Source organism: Erinaceus europaeus, chromosome 2 (genome assembly GCF_950295315.1).
Source record: "Erinaceus europaeus chromosome 2, mEriEur2.1, whole genome shotgun sequence".
Taxonomy (NCBI): domain Eukaryota; kingdom Metazoa; phylum Chordata; class Mammalia; order Eulipotyphla; family Erinaceidae; genus Erinaceus; species Erinaceus europaeus.
This window is the reverse complement of record NC_080163.1, coordinates 189,536,088-189,552,377: the sequence shown is the minus strand read 5'-3', so window position 1 is coordinate 189,552,377 and position 16,290 is coordinate 189,536,088. Positions and strand designations below refer to the sequence as shown.

At 47.5% G+C, this 16,290-nt stretch overlaps 1 long non-coding RNA gene across 1 annotated transcript in view; it reads left to right on the top strand.

Annotated features, from left to right (window-relative positions):
• Nucleotides 1-12,657, top strand: part of LOC132536825 (uncharacterized) — a 36,371-nt gene extending 23,714 nt beyond the window's left edge. The window contains exons 3-4 of the long non-coding RNA XR_009548363.1: nucleotides 6,365-6,414; nucleotides 12,322-12,657. This is a non-coding gene — a long non-coding RNA (uncharacterized LOC132536825). The remainder of the gene's footprint in view (nucleotides 1-6,364; nucleotides 6,415-12,321) is intronic.
• Nucleotides 12,658-16,290: the final 3,633 nt, after the last annotated feature.

Sequence of the window (16,290 nt, the reverse complement as noted above, 5' to 3'; positions counted from 1 at the left end):
ACTGCTCCAACCCCTTTCCTGGAATAAGTGATCTGAGTACCTGTGCTGGGCTGCTGGGCCGTGATGAACCTGCTGGTGTTTCCAGACTCCCATACACAGGGAACAAGCATGGAGCCCTGTAACCCCCTGCCGAGGGAGGGGAGGTAAGGCAGGTCTTCGAGGTGGGGTATCATTCTCTCCACCTGTCTAGCTCACCCTCCCCTTTCAATTTCTCAGTCTATGTTCCAATCAAAGAAAAGAAGAAACAGGAGGGGCTGTGGGTAAAGAAAGCAGCCGGACACACCGGCTCCCTAGTGCTGGCACAGAGCCTCAGCAATCAACCCAGTGATATCCAATCTGGACACGGGGGCAGGGGTAGATACCAAAACGGTGATGCAAAGACACTCTCCTGCCTGAGGCTCTGAAGTCCCGTGTTCAGTGCCCCACAACACCATAAGCCAGAGCTGATCAGTGTGCTAGTGAAAATAAAAAATAAAATTACAAATTGAAAAAGTACAGACTAGAAGAATGTTAAAAAAAAAAAAAAGAAAGAAGTAGACACTGGAGGGAAATCAGATATGCAAGAGCCCTAGCAGGTGGTGCTGGGGATTGAAGTGGTAGAATGAAGGACCAGGCTGGTTGGTGCTGATCACTGGGCCAGCAAGCAGAAACAGAATCACAGCCTCAAAGCTGTGCATGGTGCCTGGGGTTAGCGTGAGGTCACCCCAGCAGGAATCTTCTAGGGGATCCAATCCCTTGCAGCTGTTGAACCAGGATGGCTCTGAGCTGTCCCCACCTCAATTTTACAAAGGGAATTGGGGTCCCAGCAGGTGGGTTTGTGCACAGAGCCTTGGATGGTGATATCTGAGTCCCTCTAACATTTGATTCAGCAAGAAATGCTCTGTATCTCTCTTTATCTCATTCTCTCTCACTGTTGGTGTGTGATAGGCCATAAAGAACGTCCTGAAAATGTTGCATCCTAAAGTGCTACCATTTTGCAGAAAATCAGAGTGGTGGTTGGGGGAAGGCGGGAAAACTCGTTGGCTCAGGGATTCTCAGTGCTAAGAAAACAGAAAGATCTGTACAGCATGAGAAAGTTTTGTGCAGTTCAAGGGGACTTGAAATAAGTTCTCCTCTGTGGCCAGAGATCTGGAGAGACTGCATGTGCCATGCTGCACAGGAAGTCCCCCTTTTCTACAGGGGGAAAGCAGGTTGTGTATTTAGCCAAGTAAGTCAAGAGAGGGGGTCAAGGCAGTTAGTCCTTGAGAGGGCAGGGGATCAAATTGGGCTCTCATGTGTAAGAATCTGGTAGGTGGCCCCATTGTTGCCCTGAAGCTACAATCTGTGGGCTTCTGTTGAAAGAAGACCTTGGTGCTGGGGAGTTAGCTTAATGTTTTTGTAAAAAGCTTTCATGCCTGAGGGTTCAAGGTTTCTGATTCAGTCCCCTGCTCTCCAGCATAAGTCTGAGCTGATCAGGGCTCTCCTCTGACTCTGCGAGATATATATATATATACTTTTTTTTTATTTGATCAGAGCCTTACTGCACCCTGCGTCATGGTGTTGCAGGAACCTCAGAGCTTCAGGTAGGAGCGTCTCTGTGCATCAGCATTATGCTATTTATCATTGCCCATCTGCTTCTCTCTGTATCTTTCTATATCTCTAGCTCTCATCACTAAACATAACGATAAAATAGGATAACATAGTAAGTGAAAAAGGACAGCTTGGACAGAAGTGACTGCCCTGTAGTTATCACCATTCTCTCTCTAAACCTATCTCTCATTATTAAAAATATTTGTAAAATAAATTAAAATGAAAATATACTCAAAAGGAGTCTGGGATGACAGACAGCTTAGTAGCTAGTGCCAAACCCTCTCTCACTCTGTCTTTTCCCTACAAATACCTAAGATAATAATACAATAAAATACCAATAATTAAAATAAGACCTTGGGCTGAGGAACTATACGAGAAGTTCTGCCAAAGACTTTTGTAGCTGTGGTCTCCAAAACCCAGTTTCAATCCAAGGACCGGCATATCCTTTACCTGCAAAGTGTTTAGATGTTTCTCTGTGTGCTTTTCTCACTGTGTCTGTTTCAAAAAGACAAAATGAAGAGAATATTAGGAGAAATACGGGAGCCCTTTGGTTGTCTCTAGTCTCCTGAAGGGTGCATTCTGCTCCGTGTCCACAAGGCGGCGACATTACTCAGAGGGGACCTTGCCCGTCTGACTGGACCGCCCCTTGGTCTGCACTACTTGTCGGCAGGATGTTTGCAGTCTGCTCCCAGGGTTTGTTCTCGGAAGCTTCCTTCTCAGGATCTAGAGAGAAGCAAGAGGCAGGGTTCACGGGGCAGAGCACCGAGCTCGCGTGGCTGAGGAGCCAATTTCCCTGGCTTGTGGCGCGTTCATGGAGGCAGAAGTGTCCTGGAGCTCTGCCTTTGCTTCCCCTGTCTCTGTGCCATGGGCCAGTCCTCTCGGTTTCCTGCGCTGTTCCAAACTCTTTCCTGGAAATAAGTGATCTGAGCACCTGTGCTGGGCTTCTGGGCGGTGATGAACCTGCTGGAGTTCCCAGACTGCCATGCACAGGAACCAGGCTTGGAGCCCTGTAACCCCCCTGCAGAGGGAAGAGAGGTAAGGCAGGTCTGCGGGGTGGGGGTGGGGTCGGGTTTCTCTCTCCACCTGTCTAGCTCACCCTGCCCGCTCACTTTCTCCTCCTCATATTTTCCAATCAAAGAAAAGAAGGAACGGGAAGGTCTGGCGGTAGAGAAAGCCAATGCCAGAAGTGCTGGCTTCCTAGTGCTGGCCCAGAGCCTCAATAATCAACCCAGTGGTTTCCAGTCTAGACACGGGGGCAGGGTAGAAACCAAAATGGTGATGCAAAGACACGCTCCTGCCTGAGGCTCTGAAGTCCCAGGTTCAGTGCCCCACAACATCATAGCCAGAGCTCTTCAGTACTCTAGTGAAAATAAAAAATATGCTCAGAAATGGAAAAAGTACTGACAAGAATAATGTTAATAAAAGAAAGAAATCCCAAAAAGAAGAAAGAAGGACAGTAATAAAGAAATAGACAATGGATGAAAAGCTGATATGCAGGAACCCTGGCAGGTGGTGCAGAGGATTGAAGTGGTAGAATGAAGGACCAAGCTGCTTGGTACTTGTCATTGGGCCATCAAGCAGAAATGGAATCAAAGTCTCAAAGCTGTGCATGGTGCCAGGGGTTAGTGTGAGGTCACCCCAGCAGGAATCTTCTAGGAGATCCAGTCCCTTGCAGCTGTTGAACCAGGAAGGCTCAGAGCTGTCCCCCACCTCAATTTTAAAAAGGGATCTTACAGAGGTTAGTCCTGGGAAGGACAGGAGATCAAACTGGGCTCTCACGTGTAAGAATCTGGTAGGTGGCCCCATTCTTGCCCTGAAGCTACAATCTGTGGGCTCCTGTTGAAAGAAGACCTTGGAGGCTGGGGAGATAGCTTAATGATTCTGTAAAATCTTTCATGCCTGAGGGTTCAAGGTTTCTGATTCAGTCCACAGCTCTCCAGCATAAGTCTGAGCTGAGCAGTGCTCTCCTCTCACTCTGTGAGAGATGTGTAGTTTTATTATTTTAGTTTACCAGACCCCTGCTACACCCTGCGTCATGGTGTTGCAGGAACCTCAGAGCTTCAGGTAGGAGAGTCTCTTTGCATCAGCATTATAGCATCTACCCCTGCCCATCTCCCTCTCTCTATATCTTTCTCAATGTCTAGCTCTCATTACTAAATATAATTATAAAAAATACTAGATAAAAAAGGACAGCTTGGGCAGAACCGACTGCCCTGTAGTTATCACCTTTCTCTCTCTAAGCCTATTTTTATTACTAAAAATATTTGTTAAATAAATTAAATTGAAAATAATTTCTAAAGGAGTCTGGGGATAGGAGACAGCTTAGTATTTGGCACCATTCTCCCTTTCTCTCTGTCTCTCCCTCCAAATAGCTAATAATAATACATTAAAATACCAATCATTAAAATAGGACCTTGGGCAGAGAATCTACCTGAGGAGTTCTGCCAAAGACTTTTAGGGCTTTGGTCTCAAAAACACAGTTTCAGTTCCAGGACCACCATTTTATTTAGCTGAGCAGTGTTCAGGTGTTTCTTTGTCTACTGTTCTCACTGTGTCTGTGTTAAGAAGAAAAAAATGAAGAGAATATTCACAGAAATATGGAGCCCTTTAGTTGGCTCTAGTCTCCTGGAGGGTGCATTCTGCTCCGTGTCCACAAGGCGGTGACATTACTCAGCAGTGGCCCCTGCTGGAGGACTCTTGCTCCCACTGGCCCACCCCGTGGTCTGCACTACTTGTTCATTTGGGCAGGGTGTTTGCTGTCTGCTCCCAGGGTTTGTCCTTGGAAGCTTCCTTCCCAGGTGCTAGTGAGAGACAGGAAATAGGGTTCATGGGGCAGAGCACTGGGCTCCCGTGGCTGAGGTGCCACATTCCCTGGCCTGCTGGGGTGTCCATGGAAGCAGAAGGGCCCTGGAGCTCTGCCGTTTCTCCCCCTGTCTCTGTGCCATGGGCCAGTCCCTTTCAGTTTCCTGTACTCCTTCCACCCCCTTCCTAGAAAGAAGTGATCTGAGCACCTGTGCTGGGCTGCTGGGCGGTGAGGAACCCGCTGGAGTTCTCAGACTTCCATGCACAGGGACCAGGCATGGAGCCCTGTAACCCCCCTGCAGAGGGAAGGGTAAGGCAGGTCCTTGGGGCGGGGCGGGGGGGTCTCTCTTTTTCTCCACCTGTCTAGATCCCCCTGCCCTCTCAGTTTCTCTGTGTACTTTCCAAAAAAAGAAAACAAGAAATGGGAGTGGCTGTAGGTAGAGAAACCAGCCAGAAGCACTGGCTTCCTAGTGCTGGCACAGAGCCTCAGCAATCAACCCAGTGGTATCGAAGCTAGACACGAGGGCAGAGGTAGATACCAAATGGTGACGCAAAGTCACTCCCCTGCTTGCAGCTCTGAAGTCCCATGTTCAGTGCCCCACAACACCATAGCAAGAGCTGATCAGTGTTCTCATGAAAATAAGAAATACATTCAGATACAGAAAAAAATACAGACAAAATAATGTTAATAAAAGAAAGAATGAATGAATGAAAGGAGGGAGTCAGGCGGTAGCGCAGAGGGTTAAGCGCAGGTGGCGCAAAAGCAAGGACAGGCATAAGGTTCCTGGTTCGAGCCCCCAGCTTCCCACTTGCAGGGGAGTCGCTTCACAAGCAGTGAAGCATGTCTTCAGGTGTCTGTCTTTCTCTCCCCCTCTCTGTCTTCCCCATCTCTCTCCATTTCTCTCTGTCCTATCCAACAACAACAACATCAATCATAACTAAAACAATAAAAAGCAATGGCAACTAAAGTGAATAAATAATAAATTTAAAAAAGAAAGAATGAATGAAAGGAAGGAAGAATGAAGAACAGTAAGAAAGAAAGAAATAGACAGTGGAGGGAAGCAGACATGCAGGAACCCTAGCAGGAGGTGCTGGGGATTGAAGTGGTAGAATGAAGGACCAGGCTGCTTGGTGCTTGTCACCGGGCCAGCAATCAGAAACGGAATCAAAGTCTCAAAGCTGTGCATGGTGCCTGGGGTTAGCGTGAGGTCACCCCAGCAGGACTCTTCTAGGGGATCCAGTCCCTTGTAGCTGCTGAAACAGGAAGGCTCAGAGCTGTCCCCACCTCATTTTTACAAAAAGATCTGGGGTCCCAGGAGGTAGGTGTGTGCACAGGGCCTTGGGTGGTGATGTCTGAGATCTCTAACCTTTGTCTCAGCAAGAAGTGCTCTGTATCTTGTTCTCTCTCACTATTGGTGTGTGAGAGGCCATAAAGAACGTCCTGGAAATGTTGCATCCTAAAGTGATACCATTTTGCAGAAAATCAGAGTGTGGGGTGGAGGGAGCAAACTCGTTGGCTCAGAGATTGCTCAGTGCTAGTAAAATGGAAAATCCATACAGCAGGAGCAAAGTTTGGGGCAGTAGAAGGGGACTTGAATCAAGTTCTCCTCTGTGGCCAGAGATCTGGAGAGACTGCATGCGCCATGCTGCACAGGAAGCCCCTCTTTTCTACAGGGGGAAAACAGGTTGTGTATTTAGCCAAGTAAGTCAAGAGACTGACAGCAGTTAGTCCCGGGAAGGACAAGAGATCAAACTGGGCTCTCACGGCTAAGAATCTGGTAGGTGGCCCCATTGTTGCCCTGAAGCTACAATCTGTGGGCTCCTGTCGAAAGACCTGTGGGCTGGGGAGTTATTTTAATGTTTCTATAAAAAGCTTTCATGCCTGAGGGTTCAAGGTTTCTGATTCAGTCCACAGCTCTCCAGCGTAAGTCTGAGCTGAGCAGTGCTCTCCTCTCACTCTGCGAGATATATGTTGATTTTTTTATTTTACCAGATCCTTGCTGTACCCTGCACCATGGAGTTGCAGGAACCTCAGAGCTTCATGTAGGAGAATCTCTTTGCATCAACATTATGATATCTACTCCTGCCCATCTCCCTCTCTCTATCTTTCTGTATCTCTGGCTCTCATTACTGAACATAATGATTAAATAAAGTAGGACAAAATCATAAGTAAGAAAGGAGAGCTTGGGCAGAAGTGACTGCCCTGTAGTTGTCACCTTTCTCTAAACCTGTCTCTCATTACTTAAAATATTCGTAAAGTCAATTAAAATGAATATAATTTCAAAAGTAGTCTGGGGCTGGGAGACAGCTTAGTAGCTAGCACCATTCTCTGTTTCTGCCTCTCTCAGTCTCTCCTTCCAAATAGCTAAATATAATAATACAATAAAATACCAATAATTAAAATAAGACCTCGGGCTGAGAAGCTATGTGAGAATTTCTGCCAAAGACTTTTATGGCCTTGGTCTCAAGAAGCCAGTTTCAACCCCAGGACCACCATGAACTTTATCTAAGCAGTGTTCAGGTGTTTCTCTGTGTGATTTTCTCACTGGGTCTGTGTCAAGAAGAGAATATTAGGAGAAATACGGGAGCACTTAGGTAGTCTCTAGTGTTCTGAAAGGTGCATTCTGCTCCGTGTCCACAAGGCGGCGACATTACTCTGTGGGGGGCGCCTGCTGGTTGGCCCTTGCTCCCACTGGACCACCTCTTGGTCTGCACTATTAGTTCATTTAGGCAGGATGTTTGCAGTCTGCTCCCAGGATTTGTTCTGTGAAGCTTCCTTCCCAGGAGCTATCGAGAGGCAGGAGGCAGGGTTCACTGGGAAGAGTACTGGGCTCCCGTGGCTGAGGTGCCAGATTCCTTGGCCCTGTGGGGTGTCCACAGGCACAGAAGTGTCCTGGAGCTCTCCCTTTGCTCCCACTGTCTCTGTGCCATAGTTCAATGCAACTGCCTCCCCTACTGCTCCAATTCCTGTGCAGGAATAAAGCGATTTGATGAGTTCTGTAGGGATATTGGGCTAAGTTGCACCCACTGAATTTTTCAGCCTTCCATGTACAAGGACCAAGGTTGTAGCCCGATTTCCCCCTCAGAGTCACGAATTGTGAGGCAGGTCTGGGGTGTTTCTTGCCCATGGCAAAGAGTGAAAAGGAGCAAATGCACAGGTCCAGAACCCTGATGTCTCTGAGGCCAAACCACTAGGCCTAGTATCGTGCACCTCAGCCACGTGAGCCTGTGCTCTGCCCAGTGAACCCTGTCTCCTGCCTCTCTCTAGCTCCTGGGAAAGAAACTTCCAAGAACAAACCCTGGGAGCAGACTGCAAACACCCTGCCCAAATGAGCGTTTAGTGCATGCAGACCAAGGGGCGGTCCAGTGGGAGCAAGGGCCCTCCAGCAATGGCCCCCACTGAGTTATGTCGCCGCCTTGTGGACACAGAGAAGAATGCACCCTTTGGGAGACTAGAGACTACCAAAGGGCTCCTGTATTTCTCCGAATATTCTTTTCTATTGCTCTTCTTGACAGAGATCTACTGAGAAAAGCTCAGAGAAACACCAGAACACTATTCAGCTCATGTTGATGGTGGTCTTGAGGATTGAACGTGGGTTTTTGAAGCCACTGGGATGAAAGTCTTTTGCAGAACTCCTAAGATAGCTCATAAGCCTATGGTCTTGTTTTCAATATTTGTGTTTCATTAAATTATTTTATTAGTTATGGACATAGATAGATGGGTAGATGATTATGATGCTAGTTACTAATATGTCTCACAGCCCAGTTCTTCATTTCAATATACCGTTAAAACAATTTTTATTAGTCCAGGATGTGATGTACTGGATAAAATTATTTTTATTATATTTATTTATCTGTTGGATAGAGACAGCCAGAAACTGAAGGGAAGGGGAAGATAAAGAGAGAGAGGGACAGAGAGACAGCTGCAGGCCTGCTTCACCACTCCTGAGGCTCCCCCCTCAGGTGGTGGTGACTGGGGGCTTTAATCCAGTTCCTGCTCTGTAACATGGGCGCTGAACCCGGTGGGCCACCACCTGGCCCCCTATAATATTTTTATCTTACTTTGATTTGTTAATATTTTGAGTAATTAGAGATACATTTAAACAGAGAAAGATGATAATTACAAGGCAGTCACTTCCACTGAAGCTCTCCTTTTTAATTTATTATTTTATCCTGTCTTATTTCATTGCTATGTTTTAGAAGGAGAGTTAGAGATACAGAGAGAAAGATACAGAGAGCGATGTATGTTTCATTCACAGGTGATCTTCTTTCTACCTCCCCTCCCCTCCCTTGAAATACCCTTTTGCCAAAGACACTTGTAGGCGGCAGGATGTTTATTCCCCTACACCAGACAGGCTTTCCAATCCCTGTGAAATGAAAAGATTTTTCTTAGGTCTCAGTTCCTCACTCAGTACAATTTTAAGCAAGTTCAGTGTCGTGTGTGTCTCTGTGTGTGTACATATGAGACACCTCCATACCTGAGACTTCCTTTCCTAAGGACAAAGTCATGAATTTTACTCAAGAGTCAAGGGTCGGCCAGTGAAACAACTCATTTAAATAGTGTGCTGCTCTTCAGTGTTGTGGTGTCTTTATTCTCCCTCTCCCTCTCCCTCTCCCTCTCTCTTTCTCCTATAGAAGAAAAGAGTTAAGTGCCAGCATAGTCTCACCAAACCACTCCCTTTCAAAAGTCGATTTGTAGGCTGTCAAAATAGCTCTCCTAGGTAGGGCACTTTTCTGCTATAATACTATTCACACTTCTTCAAACACTGCGAACGTTTTAAACACACGTATAATCAACATGGTGTACTCAAAACATTGATTAATAACTACTGTGTATATACCAGTATTTTAACCGAAGCAGAGCAAGTCGCCCTGGATAGCAGGTTGAAAATTTCAAAGCACTTTCTGTTTATTTTAAATTTTCCTTGCCCCATTGATGAGAATGATAGGACAAAGGAAAGAACTGGACATCACTCTGGTACATGTGTTGCTGGGGATTGAACTCAGGATCTAAGGTGGAGAGTCCAGTGCTTTATCCACAGCACCACCTCCCAGACTACTCAAAGCACTTTCTTCTCTGTTGCACTGAAGAGAGGCAACTTGGAGGACTATTTTCCTAGTGAAATTTGAGGTAGGATAAAGTGGAACTGGAAATATCGTTCAGATGTCCTAGAGAGTGTTGGACTCTGTATGAAAACATAGTGGTCCCTGTGTTAGGAGTGTCAAGGTAGGGGCTTAGGCCATGATTTTTTATCTGCAACAGTGATTAAAGGTAGTGAAGTGAGTGCCATCCTCAGGGCTTCTCTCTCTCTCTTTTAATTAAAAGCAATTAGGTTGTAAGGTGTTTTTTTAAATATTTATTTATTCCCTTTTGTTGCCCTTGTTTTATTGTTGTAGTTCTTGATGTCATCATTGTTGGATAGGACAGAGAGAAATGGAGAGAGGAGGGGAAGACAGAGGGGGAGAGAAAGACAGACACCTGCAGACCTGCTTCATGGCCTGTGAAACGACTCCCCTGCAGGTGGGGAGCCGGGGGCTCGAATTGGGATCCTTATGCCGGTCCTTGTGCTTTGTGCTACGTGTGCTTAACCCGCTGAGCCACCGCCCGACTCCCGGTTGTAAGGTCTTAGGGTTCAGCTCCACACCACACGCTGCATCCAAGTTCTTTGTTCCCACCCTTCCACCTCCCAGAGATAACCACCAGAGTTTCCACAAGTCTCAGAAACAGTGTCTTGCTTTTTATTTTTTTTGAAAGTTTGTATGTATAAAATTCTCTAGATAACACATAGGAATGAAATCATCTGGTTGTTGTGCTTTATCTCTTTGCTTATTTGATAAGCGTAATCACCCCTGTTCCCATCCATCTTGTCACCCAAAGGTCACAGCACCATCCTTTCTGACTGCTGAGTAACATTCAGTGGAATGTGTATGTCACGCAGTATCTGTAGACTGTCACCTGTCAGTGGGCATTCAGGCTGCTTCCACTCTGTGGCCACTGTGACTAATGCTGCTATGGAGATGGGATTTTTTTTCTTTTTTCTTTTTTTTTTTACACCAGAGCACCGATCAGCTCTGGTTCATGGTCGTGCAGGGGGATTGAACCTGGGATTTAGAGCCTCACGCTTGACAATCTGTTTGCTAACCATTATGCTGTCTACCCCTGCCCACATGCCCATTTAGATAAGTGTTTGTGTGTCTTTTGGGTGAATACCTAAGAGTTATATTGCCTGGTCATGTGGTGTTTTCACTTTTCTTTAAAGGTCCTCCAGACCATCTTCCAAAGGGGATGACCAGTTTGCTTTCCCACCAGCAGTACAGAAGAGTCCTTTTGCTCTCCAGAACCTCTCCAACACCTGTCCTATCAAACAAAAAGGGGAATAGGGAAAAAAAGGCTTTGAGGATTGGTGGATTTGTCATGCAGGCACCAAGCCCCACCAGTAACCCTGGTGCTGATAAACAAAAACAAAAGACAAAGACACAGATACAAAGGGACATATACACCCCGTGTTCATAACTGCATTCTTCTCAGTAGCCAAAGTATGGAAGTAAACTCAGTGTCCACGGAAAAGTGACTGGATAAAGAATTCAGGAACGTGCTCTCAAGGCAGGACGGCTCGGTTATTTACAAAGATGGCGCGTGTCCTTCGGGACCTAGTAGATGGAGGTGATGACACTTCCTGGAGTAAGAGAGTGAAAGACACCTACTGGGCGGCACCACTCAGATGCAGAAGGCAGCTGATTGAAATGCATAAACTTGCAAAAAAAATAATAAAGTCACTCTGCCTCTAAAACTTTGGGAGAGGTGGTTCTCCTTGGCGATTAGCAACACAGGACTTCACTGGTGTATGACTAGAACCCTATTATCTTACATTCATGTAAATCAGTGCTAATTTTTTTTTATTTATTCCCTTTTGTTGCCCTTGTTGTTTTATTGTTGTAGTTATTATTGATGTTGTTGTTGTTGGATAGGACAGAGAGAAATGGAGAGAGGAGGGGAAGACAGAGAGGAGGAGAGAAAGACAGACACCTGCAGACCTGCTTCACCACCTGTGAAGGGACCTGCCTGCAGGTGGGGAGCCGGGGGCTCGAACCGGGATCCTGACGCCGGTCCTTGAGCTTAGCGCCACCTGCGCTTAACCTGCTGTGCTACAGCCCGACTCCCAGTGCTAAAATTTTTATTTTAAAATAGTTCAGCATCTTAGCTTTCAGTGGAAGTGGTCCACACACTTTAAACTCAAACTCCTTGAAAAATTTATTTGCCATTAGGGTTATTGCAGGGGGCAGTGCCTGCACGACAAATCCAGTGGTCCTAGTGGCCTTCCCCTCCCCCTTTTGTAATTTGATAGGACAGAGAAATTAAAAGGGGAGGGTGGGGAGAGATGGATGCGCCTGCAGCCCTGCTTCCTCGCTCGGGAATCTGCCCCGTTCAGGTGGAGACCTGGGCTTGACCTCTGGCTCCTGCATGTGGTGATATGTGTGTTCACCCAGGTGCACCACCAGCCAACTTCCCCTGTATCTTTAAATATATATAGATTTAATTTCTTTATTGGGGGATTAATGGTTACAGTTGACAGTAAGACAATAGCTTGTACATGCGCAACATTTCCCGGTTTTCCACATAACAATTCAACCCCCACTAGGTCCTCTTCTGCCATCACGTTCCAAAACCTGAACTCCTCCCTCCACCCCAGAGTCTTTTACTTTGTTGCAATAATTGGGAGTTAATAATTTATAGTGCAATTGTTGAAGCACAGGTAAAATTTCTCATCTCAGCATGACAAGTGTTTGCAGAACACTCTCGCCCCTTCTTAGGTCCTTTGCACCGTCAGGCACCAGGACCCCAAGCTCGCTTCCTGCCCTCCTTCCCCAGAGTCCATTGTGTGGGTGCAATACAGCAAACCCAGTCCACGCTCAACTTCGTGTTTCCCCTTTTCTGTTGTTGTTCTTAAGCACCACCCGCCAGTGAGGTCGTCCCGGATTTCTGAGATCGCCCTTGGCTGATCTCCTGTAAGGCGATTCTCTCCAGCTCCATCCAAGACTGAGCAACGGAGATGCCTCCATTCTTCTTAACAGCTGAGTAGTATTGCGCAGGGTATAGATGCCACCACTGTCTTAGCCGTTCTTCTGTCATTGGAAACCTGGGTTGCTTCCAAGATTTAAGACCAGGAGCAGCCCTGCTCCAGGAGAGACCCTTGATAGGAAGCAACGCATAGGGAGTCGGGAGGTAGTGCAGCGGGTTAAGCACATGTGGCGTGAAGTGCAAGGACCGGCGTAAGGATCCCTGTTCAAGGCCCCGGCTCCCCACCTGCAGGGGGGTCGCTTCACAGGCTGTGAAGCAGGTCTGCAGGTGTCTGTCTTTCTCTCCCCTCCTCTCTCCATTTCTCTCTGTTCTAGCCAACAACAACGACATCAGTAACAACAATAACTAGAACAACAATAAAAAACAGCAAGGGCAACAAAAGGGAAAGAAAGAAAGAAAGAAAGAAAGAAAGAAAGAAAGAAAGAAAGAAAGAAAGAAGAAGAAGAAACGCATGTGAGTCCAAACTCTGGAAGAAGTAACTTCTGGGGGCAAGCCACCAGCCTTGCATGTTCCAGAATGATGCTGTGATTCTCTCTCTCTCTCTCTCTCTCTCTCTCTCTCTCTCTCTATCTCCATATATATATATACATATAAATATATCACTAATAAAAAATCTTTAGAAACCATCCATTCATTTATGAGAGGCGAGGAAAGTGGAACTGCAGCTCAGTCTTTCTTTTCTTTCTCTTCCTGCCTCCAGGGCTCGGTGCCTGCTCTTTGAATCCACTGCTCCTGAGGCCATTTTTTAAATTTTTGGATAGAACAGAGAGAAACCGAGAGAGGAGGGGGAATAGAGAGGGAGGGAGAGGGGGAGACACCTGCAGACCTGCTTCACCGCTTGTGAGGCGACCCCTCTGCAGGTGGGGGGCTCGTCTTTCTTTCTGTTGCCACCGGATTACCGGGGCTCAGCGCCTGCACATCAGATTCACCACTCCCAGTGGCCATTTTTGTCTTCATTTGACAGGACAGAGAGAAATTTAAATAGGGAGGGGGAGATAGAAAGGGAGAGAGAGGGGCCAGGTGGTGGCGCACCTGGTTAAGCTCACACATTACAGTTCACAAGAACCCAGGTTCAAGCCCCTGGTCCCCACCTGTAAGGCGAAAGCTTCAGGGGTGGTGAAGCTGAGCTGAGTATCGCTCTGAATGTCTCCCTCTCTGTCTCCCCCGTTCCTCTCAATTTCTGTCTCTATCCAATAATACAAATTTTTAAAAAATTTTAAAAAAGGAAAGAAAACGAGAGGGAGAGAGACAGACACCTGCAGATCTGCTTTCCTGCTCATGAAGATTCCTCCCCACTGCAGGTGGGGGGCAGAGGCTCGAACCCAACTCCTGGCACATGACGGCGTGTGCGCTTAGACAGGCCCACCACAGCCCGGCCCCTTTTCTCCCCTTCTCTATCCCCTCCTCCCCTTTGACTTCTCTCAAATGACTTTTCTCTTCAGTGCAGGCAGTAAGCAGGACAGGAATTTCTTTCCTGCTAAAGGAAGGGTGGTGCCTGTCACTGCTTTGTACTTGCTGGTGTCCCTTGTCTCTTGTCCCTTGCATGTGGCCTCCTGACCTCACTCTTGAGCTGTGGGGCTCAGGATGTGAAAGCCCAGATGCTGGAACAAGCTGAACGGGTCATTGTCGTCATCGTCGTCGAATAAGGAATATGTTGTGGTGACTTCTTCCAGGGGAGGTCTGGCCCAAGAGACATCAGAGAACCCCCGACACAGGTCTTGAGTCTCAGGATCCTGGGAGTCCAGGAGCAAATTCCCTTCAGGTGCTGTGTCGCCAGGAAGTGAGGGATCAGAATGTGGAGACGGGGTGGGCTGGGGGCTCTCCTCCTCCCTCGCTGTTGAAAGGGTCTGCTGAGGGGCTCCTGATAGTCCCGGCTGACTCTGTTGACCTCTCTTGCATTTTGCTCTTTGGTTCTTGAACCATATCTGAAGAAAGAGAAGAAGTTATGGGATAAATACAAAGGCTGAGGTGTCCATGGGGTGGATGCTTGTGGTTTTGTGTCATTTTTGCTGTGAGGAAGTTGGCCGCACATCTCATTCTGACAAGTACAGGCTGCCCCACTCTTCTCTGCTCTCCAGGGACCAAAGGTTTGGAGTAAGTGTCTAGCCTTTGGGTGCCCACACTGCTCACCCAGGAAATCCCAGTGCCCTGAAAACACTCTGGAAACACAGGTGCAGCCATTCAGGTGGCTGCACGTGTCCTGATCAAAGGGGATGTGGAAGTGGGAGCAGACCCCAAGGGTGTGTCTGACACGCAGCCTCTGAGAGCCCCGGGGAGCTTGTGGGCCCAGGTCAGGAGCCACTGGCTCAAGTCCAGCTGTGTGTCCACCACCCCTGGGAGGTCAGCGCCCTGTCACCAGCCAAGCGCCCTGCAGTGAAACGCATGCGTGCTCGAGGGGTACAAACAGAGAATGCTGGACCTCTGTTCTGCAAGAAGCACTTGCTGGAGAAGCAGAAATGTCTCCAGCATAGGTGTGTGTGGATGGACGGGGGAATCGGTGTGTGTCAAGAGGCCTCAGACCCTCACCTTGACCACCTGTGCAGAAAGTTGGGTCTTTTCCATCAGTTCCATGGTAGTGGAAGAATCTGGATACCGGATCTTCTCAAATACATCCTGCAGTGCTCGCCGTTGTTCTGGGCTAAATTTTGTGCGAGGCTTTCGAGCAGATCTGGGCATTTCTGCAAAGGAGAGAGACAGCTGACTGATATGTGTGCACTTAGCCAGGTGTGTCACCTCCTGGTCCCGAGAGACAAATGACTTAGTGGAATGAAATGGCTGATGGCAGGGAGACGTGCGTCCAGTGAAGTGTGCACTGCTGTGTGGGATGCTCTTGTTTTATGGAGCCGCTGGCCTTTGGATAGATGTCCATTTAAAAAAAACATTACAAATCTACGTCTAGGGGGGTTGGCACAATGGATTAGGCCCACACAGTGTGAAGCGCAAGGACCCCCCACAAGGATCACTGTTTGAGCCCCTGGCTCCCCACCTGCAGGGGGGTCACTCCACAAGCTGCGAAGCAGGTGTCTCTCTGTCTCTCTTAGTATCTCTCTGTCCTATCCAATAAAATGGAAACCATGGCCACCAGGAGCAGTGGATTTATAGTTCAGGCAAAGAACCCCACTTAAGGGAGTTGGGCCATGGTGCATCAGGTTAAGTGCAGGTGGCACAAAGCACAAGGACCGGCGTAAGGATCCTGGTTCGAGCCTCCGGCTCCCCACCTGCAGGGGAGTCGCTTCACAAGGGGTGAAGCAGGTCTGCAGGTGTCTGTCTTTCTCTCCCCCTCTCTGCCTGCCCCTCCTCTCTCCATTTCTCTCTGTCCTATCCAACAATGACATCAGTAACAACAATAATAGCTACAACAATAAAAAAAAACAAGGACAACAAAAGGGAAACTAAATAAATAAATACTAAAAATATAAAATAGGGAGTTGGGCGGTAGCGCAGCGGATTAAGCGCATGTGGCACAAAGTGCAAGGACCAGTGTGAGGATCCCGGTTCGACCCCCACCTGCAGGGGAGTCACTTCACAGGTGGTGAAGCAGGTCTGCAGGTGTCTCTCTTTCTCTCCCCCTCTCTGTCTTCCCCTCCTCTTTCCATTTCTCTCTGGCCTATCCAACAACGACGACATCAATAACAACAATAATAACTACAATTACAACAACAAAAAAAAGACAACAAGGGCAAAAAAGGGGGAAATAAATAAATATAAAAAATAATAAAATATAATATTAAAAAAGGGTGGAGGGTAGATAGCATAATGGTTATGCAAACAGACTCTCATGCCTGAGGCTCCAAAGTCCCAGGTTCAATCCCCCGTGCCATCATAAGCCAGAGCTGAAC